A 9871-nucleotide genomic window follows, 5' to 3' on the forward strand; every position below is an offset into this window, starting at 1 on the left:
GCACATGCCAGTTCCTTATCCTTAGAAAGAAAGTCTATCCACATTGTGCTGGTGGATAGAACCCAGGTGTTCTGTCCTTCAACTTCTGCTTGGAGGAGGCAGTCACACTATACTTTGCATTGGTGTAGCACATTTTGCAATGCGTTATGCAAGAAAGTATTTACAAGAGCTCTGAAAGAAAGGTCAGAGTTGCCATCTTCCATGTTACAGATGAGGTACAAGCTAAGACAAGGAAAGCAGCTTGGCTAAGCTGATCCAGGAAGTTCATGGCCCAGGTGAGATATGAAGTGGAGACTTCTCTGTTTGCTTTGTTTGGCACTCCTGTTACATCAGCTCTATAATACAGCAACCTGTTAAGGAACAGACCATTTGGAGGAATGGCTGAAGAATGCCTGCAAATTAGCAGCAATGAGTAATCCTACCTAACACGCCAGCAGCTTCCTCCTACATAACCAGAAGAAGAGGGAGGATGTCAGAGAGGAGCAGAAGAATGATTCACAGCCCAGTCTTATGCATGTTTACATGGAAGTAAGCCCCACTGTTTTCAATGGAGCTGACCATGGGCGTAGCCAGGATTTTTTTTGGGGGGGGGCAGACTTTATGTTGGTGGGGGTGCAAAACCGAGTCAACTATGAAGCAATTGGTCAGTAAAGTATTTTTATTTATTTACTTAATTTAGGGGGGACAGCTGCACCCGCCTGGCTATGCCCATGGAGCTGACTAGCAAGGGATTTAGGACTGCAACCTCGGAATAAGCCGCTGACCAATGAGTCCTTGCTTTAGGACTAGGAATAAGCAAATCTCAATGTTGGTTTCTTGTTTTTCCATTCTTAAATTCAGTTTTCCACATCAGTTTGCAATTATTTTTTGTTAAGCCCTTTAAAAAAATCTGCATTTTAGTGTGAATTTCTCCTAATGTACACATTGTTTGTAATTATCCCTAGTATAACACACATTTTTGTTATTTTCTTAAATATATGCATTTTTAGGAACACTAGCAATTGCATTTTTGTACACATTGCTTAACTAGATAACTACATTTCAAAATTCAAAGAAGAGCAACTATGGAAAGAAGGCTCTCAGTCAACAATTTGCACATTGTTGTGGAAAGTGTGATTTTTGTAAGTTTGCCTTTAAATGCAAAACTGACAAACTTCTCCCCTTCCCCTACTCAAGACCCAGCAAACCTCAGCAAGCCAAGTGCCCTATTGCATAAACCAGAAATAACTTCACCAGGAGAGGGGGCTACATTGAACCAAAATATATGTGACAAATTTGGGAGTCACGTGACTCTTCTAAAAGTGCTATTCTTGCTGCTTAAAGCAAAGTTTTTAAAAAAGAATTCTGTGTATATTATTGGAGGGAATATTTATCTTATAATTGACTCCAAAAGCAAAGCTGAAGCCTGTGGTTTACTTCGAGCAGATTCTCTGCTTTCAGCACAGTAAGTTAGCTTTGGTTGCTTTCGGAGTACAGGAGGCCAAGACAGTTATATGGTGTCATCTTCCCACCACTGAATTGCAGAAAATTCAGACCATCCCTCCACCTGCCCACTAAGCAGCAGTTGGAGCTGGCACTGGTAACACTTCTGCTCCTGTGCAGAACTGAAGTGAGGAAATTCTGAATACAAGTTTTGAATGTGCATGGCAAACTGATTTTTGAGCAAAAACTGAGCAAGAGCCAAACTCTACATTAAAAGAGACTCAGTGCTGCCAATCCTCCCTGTCAGAGATGCTGAAGCCTCGCAGAGGTGGTAGACCTGCCTCTGTGTTGCACTACTTCAGACACAGGTAGGTAAGCATTTGATCGCATGACCTTGCAAACCAAAACCCCTCACATAGAAAAGGAGCAAGGTGGGGAGAAGGCTAAGCTAGAATCATTTTTTTCCTGACACCTGGGCTGTGTAGACAGCATGCATTTAAAACATGTGACTTCCCCCAAAGTATCCTATTTTAAGGGTTCTGGGAACTGTAGCTTTGTGAGGGGTAAACTACAGTTTCCAGGATTCTTTGTGGGGAAATGCATGCTGTTTATGCCACCCTAGTTTTCTACATGGAGTTTTCTTCCCTTCTAAAACGGAGGAGTGATTTATCCTACAAGCTCCCACCTTCAATATGAGGTGATACTGCCCAGATGCAACCAAGTCTTTGTCTCTTAATAGTTAAGCCCTACACCTTATATGTGAAAATGCCCAGTTGTTAATATATAATGCAAAGTCGAAGGGAGGCATTTGTAATCTGAATGAGCACTCCTGGCCCCTTGCAGACTACTGCCCTTGCTACTTGAAACCACATGTGTGAAAATGCATCTTCCTGCTTGGACGAGCTCGCTGGTTATGTAAGCTGTGTTTGTGCTGGCTGAGAGCTGTAGATGTCTCTCTCTATCTCTCTCTTGCTGCAAGCGCTCTTCCCCCTGCCTGTTCTTCTGCCTTTATAGTATGTGGTTGCCAGGTTGCAACCTGGAGGGTCTCTCTGTGCCTTTACACCATTCCTTCCACCCTTGTCTGCTCTCCTCCCTGCTGTGCTGTGCACCTGGTACCTTGCTTGCTAGACCAAGGGGAGACGGATGGAGGGCAAAAGGACAAGAGAAGGAACATGCAAGAGAAGCCATGGCTCGCTTCGTTGGTCGTTTTAAAAGCATAAAGCAAACTGACCTGGCAAACACCCATCCCTTTCCATTTGTGTTCTCTCTGCACTTTAAATAAATGCCAGTTTTAGACTGACATTTGCTTGCACAAATGTGGTCTTCAATGATGGTAGGACAAGAAGAAATCAAAAAGGCGATGCTTTCCCCATCATCACTTCTTCATGCCAGGAAAAGTGTCGCTTCCTAAACTGGTGCATGGTGGGCTGCTTCTGAATGCACAAGGGTTGTGGTCATTTCTAAATGCTGGCAACTGGTTCTTGATTCTCTAAAAGCTCCGAAGTTAGGCAGCATTCAGGAAGTGCAGCACCAATAGAGTGTCCTCTGAATTTTGAAAGGAGCTTCAGCAATAGTGTTGCCAGCACAAGGCAGAAGTGTGGGGCGCCACTAGGCAGAACAGGGAAGGTCCACAGTTCATTGGTAGAGTATCTGCTTTCCATGCAGAAGGTCCCGGGTTCAAGGCCCACTGGCATATCCTCGTGTGGCTGGGAGAGACCCCTGCCTGAAATCCTGGAGAGCAGCTGCCAGTCAGTGTGGACAATACTGAGCTAGATGGGCCAAGGGTCTGACTCAGTGGAAGGCAACTTCCCTCCTACAAATGAGTTTGAGTCGCTGCTGCCACCCCAGGCAGCAGGGTTGGCTTACCACAATTTGAAGCAAGTGAAATAATACACAAATTACCAACTAAAGAGGTGGGGCTAGGAGGTACTGTAAGACCATTAAGTCCAGAGTGCAAAATTACCCAACTGTCCCACTGAACGTGAGTCTTTTTTATATATAATAATTTTTTATTAGTTTTCAATTATAGGCCAGTATAACAATACCAATAATAACCTCAGTTGAACAATATCAGTTTATAATACAATTATTAATACCAATCATTCAAACACTGAATTAAATAATTTAGTTAATGTTGCCCCCTGTGTGCTAGGTTTGATGATTTCATAATTTTTAATTCTGTGTTCCAAAATCTTATTAGTTTCATAATAATAATCTCTTATACAACAACTACAATATTAATAACTTCTATTTGTGTTGACACATTAGATGATTTATAAAGCTTCAAGTGAGGAATAATAATAATAATAATAATAATAATAATAATAATAATAATAGGTTATTACTTATACTCCACCCATCTGGCTGGGTCTCCCCAGCCACTCTGGGTGGCTCCCAACAGAATATTAAAAACATGCTAAAACATCAAACATTAAAAACTTCCCTAAACGGGGCTACCTTCAGATGTCTACTAAACGTCACGTAGTTGTTTATTTCCTTGACATCTGATGGGAGGGTGTTCCACAATGTGGGTGCCACTACTGAGAAGGCCCTCTGTCTGGTTTCCTGTAACCTCACTTCTTGCAGGGAGGGAACCGCCAGAAGGCCCTTGGAGCTGGATCTCAACTCAAACTATATCCTTGCTCATCCTGTGTGTGGCAATTATTCTGCTCATGGTATTTCTTCCAGTCCTTGTAAGATGTTATATCTTTCCCTCAATTGTTGCTGTTATTCATCATGCCTTGGGCAGATCTGATATCCAGAAATTTCTCCATTGCTCTGGCTCATGCTTCGTTGTTTTGCACCAAGAGCTTTAACAACAAATGCACAAGTTTCTCTGTCTCAGTAAATAAACTGTTTTCATCATTTTCCCTCTCAGGCTGGGAAGAAAAGTGGTCTGTCGAATTGCAGATGACTCAATAAAGAACCTTATCAGTTCCTTGGCAGCTCACAGACTCCTTTCATCCTTCCTTCCAGCTGAAGATATATAGACAGTTATCCTTCCAATTAAATTAAATTCCAAGCCCTCTTAGTGTTATTCAGTTCACTTCATAGATAATAAAGTTTCTAAGTTTCTAAGAGAGCCAGTGTGGTGTAGTGGTTAAGAGCGGTAGACCCGTAATCTGGTGAACCGGGTTTGCTTCCCCGCTCCTCCACATGCAGCTGCTGGGTGACCTTGGGCTAGTCACACTTCTCTGAAGTCTCTCAGCCTCACTCACCTCACAGAGTGTTTGTTGTGGGAGAGGAAGGGAAAGGAGATTGTTAACCGCTTTGAGATTCCTTAGGGTAGTGATAAAGTGGGATATCAAATCCAAACTCTTCTTCTTTTCTTCTTCCATCGTAAACCTTTTGCAAAATATAGCTTCCCTCCCTTTTCCCTTATTTTTACACACACAGTTCTGTTTGATGTTATATTCCAAATTTATAATCCAATTTCTTCCATCCTCACTTGTACAAATATAATTTGAACTAGCATTCAGTGGAGGGTTGCCGAATCCTAATTGTAGAGAAGGAAACTTTAAATAAAGAAATCGTAGGCTCCCCTCCCCCCCACCTTTTGCAACGAATGAAGTCTTATCTCAAATTCAAACCTTAAAGTCTGCACTTGGTTTGTTCTACAGTTTGTGATCTCATCTCTTCTAGCATGCACCTGTACTTTAGTCCAATTAAGCTCTAATTAACAGGAGTAGCTCTGCTTCTTAATGGCAGCGTTGGAGTGTTTTTGCCAGGCAAAGGGCTTTTGCACTCAGCGCCTCCTTGCCCCCCGCATTCCATGCAGGAGTGAGAGCCAGGTACCAAAACAAAATGCAAGTGAAGCCAGTTCCCACCATCCCTGGGGGGGGGGGGATTTGCAAGAATGGTTTACCCTCAATCGTCCTTGTTTTTCCTTCGCCTACGATCTCCTGCTGTCATGGGGGCTGCCTCCATTAAGGCAGAGCTGAACCAGGAGCCCCACTAAACATGAGTCTTGTCCCTTTTGGAATGGGGTCACTCTTAACTAGATGGGCTATTCATTCAGCTACACCTTGCTTCAAAGTGTGACAATAGGGAACATGCGAGGGAATTTTAGCAGATGCCAGCTTTTCCTCAGCCCTGCATGATGTGCTGCTCTTGCCTCAGTTCTGTCTTCTACACTACCAAATTGGCAAGAGCCCTGTTGCTTCCTAACGCCAGAGCTCGCTTCTTGCATTTTTACATAGAAGGTAAAAATCCCTGCCTGCTTCTTACATTCCTGCAGTCCTGGATGGGAAACATACTGGGCAAACCTTTCCCTTCTCTAGAGAGACAACATGGCAAAACCTGGCTCCTTGAAGGAGGCTGGGGTATGTCAAGCCCAGGGGCCACCTGCCCTCCTCTGAGCCTTACTCTCTGGCCCTTGGCACCCTCTGCAGGCCGCACTCTCTCGGCTCCCACCCCACATCCTCCTGGGCTGCTGCTGCCTGACTAGACTGTGATGAAGAAGAAGAAGAAGAAGAAGAAGAAGAAGAAGAAGAGGAGGAGGAGGAGGAGTTTGGACTTCATATCCCGCCTTTCACTCCCTTTAAGGAGTCTCAAAGCGGCTCACATTCTCCTTTCCCTTCCTCCCCCACAACAAACACTCTGTGAGGTGAGTGGGGCTGAGAGACTTCAGAGAAGTGTGACTGGCCCAAGGTCACCCAGCAGCTGCAGGTGGAGGAGCGGAGACGCGAACCCGGTTCCCCAGATTATGAGACTACCGCTCTTAACCACTACACCACACTGGCTCTCAATGAGCCTAGATACACGAGAAGGAGGCTCTGCGTGTGGCCTTTTGTGCAAAGAAAAGCCACATCCTTGTGCCACCCGTGCCTTTTCCCTCTTGGCGTGTGGCCCATGGAAGGTTGTCCACAAGGGAGCGGGGCTCTTGGGCTGAAAAATGTTCCCCACCCCAAGATGCAAGGATGGAGAAGAGGCTCTTTTGCCCATGCAGTTCCCTTGACTCGCAGCAGATGGCAGGCACACCCCGCCTCAGAGTCAGCTCCCTCTTGGCATCCCATGCGAACTTGGTGGGTGTTTTGAGGTTGCTGCCAGGATTATGCAACCACCAATGACGAATCCCTCCTGCCTCCTGGCTGAATCACACCTCCCCACACACATCAGCGCAGCCTCTCAGAGCCTTCCTCCTCATCCAAGTGCACAGCTGATCTCGGTGGCCCTTTTGTGCTGTGTGAGCGGGGATTGGGGGTTCTTGCCCCTGGAGGTGCTGCTGCAACCCAGAGAGAACCGAGAGGGATTATGTAGCACAGGAAGGAGGAGCAAGAGGAGGAAGACTTAGCAGGAGCCATCCAGGGCCTCTTGCCATGGCTCCTTCCCTCCTCACCAGTGCTGCCAGCAGGACAGGGCTTACAGTGTGGGGAGGGGGGAGATTTCCAGGGATCGAATGAGCAGTAGGGCTCCCAAACACAGAGCAGGTCTAGCTCACCACACATAAGAAAATAAGGAGAGTCCTTCTGGATCAGGCCTGTGGCCAGTCGCCTAGCATTCTGTTCTCACAGGGTACCAATGAGAAGGCCACAAACAGGACCCTGATGCGACTGTGATCCCTGGCCACTGGTATCTGTAGCTGCACCACTGTTCCCCTCCCTCTGCAGCGTTTGCATGGCAGAGGGGAAGCTGGTGCCATGAGCAAATCTGGGGGCAGGGTTGGCAGTTAAGCAGAATGGGGGCAGGGACAAAACAGCTGGGCCCGCTCTGGTGCCTGTAACAGCAGCATGATGCGCAGCAATGAGCATGTGAAGCCTTTCCCTGCCCACAGCATGGAGGGTGAAGCATCACCATCACCTGCCACTAGCAGGCATGGCCAAACTTGGCCCTCGAGCTGTTTTGGGACTACAACTCCCATCACCCCTAGTTAACAGGACCAGTGGCCAGGAATGATGGGAACTGTAGTCCCAAAACAGCTGGAGGGCCAAGTTTGGAGGGACGCCTGTGCCTTTAACAGTCCTGGGTCTTCCCCATGCACAGAGTGCTTTTCTCCCTTGCATGAAAAGCTGCCTCTGCTGTGGTTTCCTTTTCTATGCCAACGTAGCCTTGTCCTCCTTTGAACCTGGCCATCCCACCTGTTCACACCTTCAGATAAAGTGGCCATTAAAGGAAAGGACGGGGGGGGGGAGAGTTATAAAGTGGGCAACACTGCCTGTGCTGAAGTCCCTGTTATCAAGAGTCTGTGGCACAGGCCCTGTGCATTCTGACACATGAAAATCTTCCTCCCAAAGCACGTGCCTGGTAAAGTAGCCAATGGAACCTCATGCCTCGGTAAAAATGGTCAAGTTTTTAAGGTGTCACATTGCGATGGTTGTCTTCAGTCAGATATATTTTTCTCCACCTTTGTGTGATTTCTGAAATGTCGAAGGTTCAAATTACGCACCTTTGTAAACAATGAAGTGTGTGTGTGTGTGTGTGTGTGTGTGTGTGTGTGTAGGAATCCACTCTGCCTTATAAATATGAAACCCTGTCCAGCAGAACTTTCCTATGATCCTGTTTCAAGTTGTCCCACCCTGTTTTTTGCCAGAGCTGAGAATGGCTTTCTTTCTTAGGAAGGGCAAGCGCTTCAGCGGAAGCGGCACTTCCCCTTCTCTCAAAGAAGGAAGCCAGATCTGGCTCCAAGATCAGGCTGGCAGGAAGGCCTGTTGATCTGGGGCAAAAGCCATCATGAAAACAGAAACAGCATTTTTAGTGCAAGTAGTGGCATGTTTTGAGGATGATAATAGGTGGCACCAGAGGTGGGGGCATGGGGCTATGCGCTCCCCGAGAGAGGAGCCCACCCTCCATTTCTGAACTTCTGTCGTTCACACATGCTGTTATTTTTCTTTTTCGCCCACCTAGAAATATACTTTGTCTCCACATATTTCCCCCCCTCATGCTGCCACTGAGAAGGATCCTTACTATGCTATGGGTTAGTTCAGAGTTTTCCAAACTGTGTGTTGCGACATGTTAGTGTGTCAGCTGCAGTGTGTAGATGTGTCGCGTGCACACTCCCTGCTCTCCTCTCAGGGCTGGAAAGGGGTTAGTTTAACCTCTGGTTTGCTAGTAAAACTACGGTAAATTGCTGTGTTGCAAAATGAGCACAAGTCTAAAAAGTGTGTCACCAACATGAAAAGTTTGGTAAGCTTTGGTTTACTCTATGCATGCCTTTCCTTTCAAGGTTTGAGCACAGGGCAGCGGTGTTGCATAAGCTCACGTCTCCCAGGGCAGGCTTGTGCTGGAGGTGGGGCGTGGAGTCCTTAAATAAGAGACACGGGGGAATGATTAATGGACTTCAATGTCTGTACACTAATGCACAAAGCATGGGAAATAAACAAGATGAGCTTGAGCTCTTGGTACAGCAAACTAAATATGACATAATAGGCATCACTGAAACCTGGTGGGATAAGTCCCACGATTGGAATGTAATAATGGAGGGATACAATCTATTTTAGAGAAACAGACCAGACAAGAAAAGAGGAGGAGTGGTGTTATATGTTAGGGATGTGTATACCTGTGAAGAGATCCAAGATTTAGAACCTCAAAGCCAAAGTGAGAGCATTTGGGTCAAAATTAAGGGAGAGAAGAATAACAGTGACCTCATTGTGGGAGTTTACTATAGATCCCCAAGCCAAACGGAGGACATAGATGATGCCTTCCTGGAACAGATGGCCAAGCATGCAAAAGGAAGGGAGATAGTAGTAATGGGGGACTTCAATTACCCGGATATTTGTTGGATGTCAAACTCAGCCAAGAGCATAAGGTCAAACAGATTCCTCACTGGCCTTGCAGACAACTTCATTGTCCAGAAAGTGGGAGAAGCAACAAGAGGAACAGCCATTTTAGATCTGGTCCTAACCAATTTTGATGACCTGGTTAGTGGGGTAGAAGTGGAAGGATCATTAGGCGCGAGTGATCATGCTCTTCTGAAGTTTACTACACAGCGGAAAGGAGCAGCCAAGCATACTAGGACTCAATTTCTTGACTTTAAGAAAGCCGACTTCATAAAACTTAGGGAAGTGCTGGGTGAGATCCCATGGACAGTAATACTAAAAGGAAAGGGAGTTCATGATGGTTGGGAGTTTGTTAAGAGGGAGATAGTAAAAGCACAACTTCAGGCAATACCAATGAGACGGAAACATGGAAGGTGCCTAAAAAAGCCAGGGTGGCTATCTAAAGAACTTTTAACTGAGTTAAGATTAAAAAAGGATGTGTACAAAAAATGGAAAAGGGGGGAAACCACCAAAGAGGAATTCAAACAAATAGCCAGCACGTGTAGACACAAAGTCAGAAAAGCTAAAGCACAGAATGAACTCAGGCTTGCTAGAGAGGTTAAAAGCAACAAAAAAGGCTTTTATGGGCATGTTCGTAGCAAAAGGAAGAACAAAGAAACAGTGGGGTCACTCAGAGGAGAAGATGGTGAAATGCAAACAGGGGACACAGAAAGGGCTGAACTCCTCAATGCCTT

The sequence above is a fragment of the Podarcis raffonei genome, chromosome 17 (genome assembly GCF_027172205.1).
Source record: "Podarcis raffonei isolate rPodRaf1 chromosome 17, rPodRaf1.pri, whole genome shotgun sequence".
In the NCBI taxonomy this organism is placed as follows: domain Eukaryota; kingdom Metazoa; phylum Chordata; class Lepidosauria; order Squamata; family Lacertidae; genus Podarcis; species Podarcis raffonei.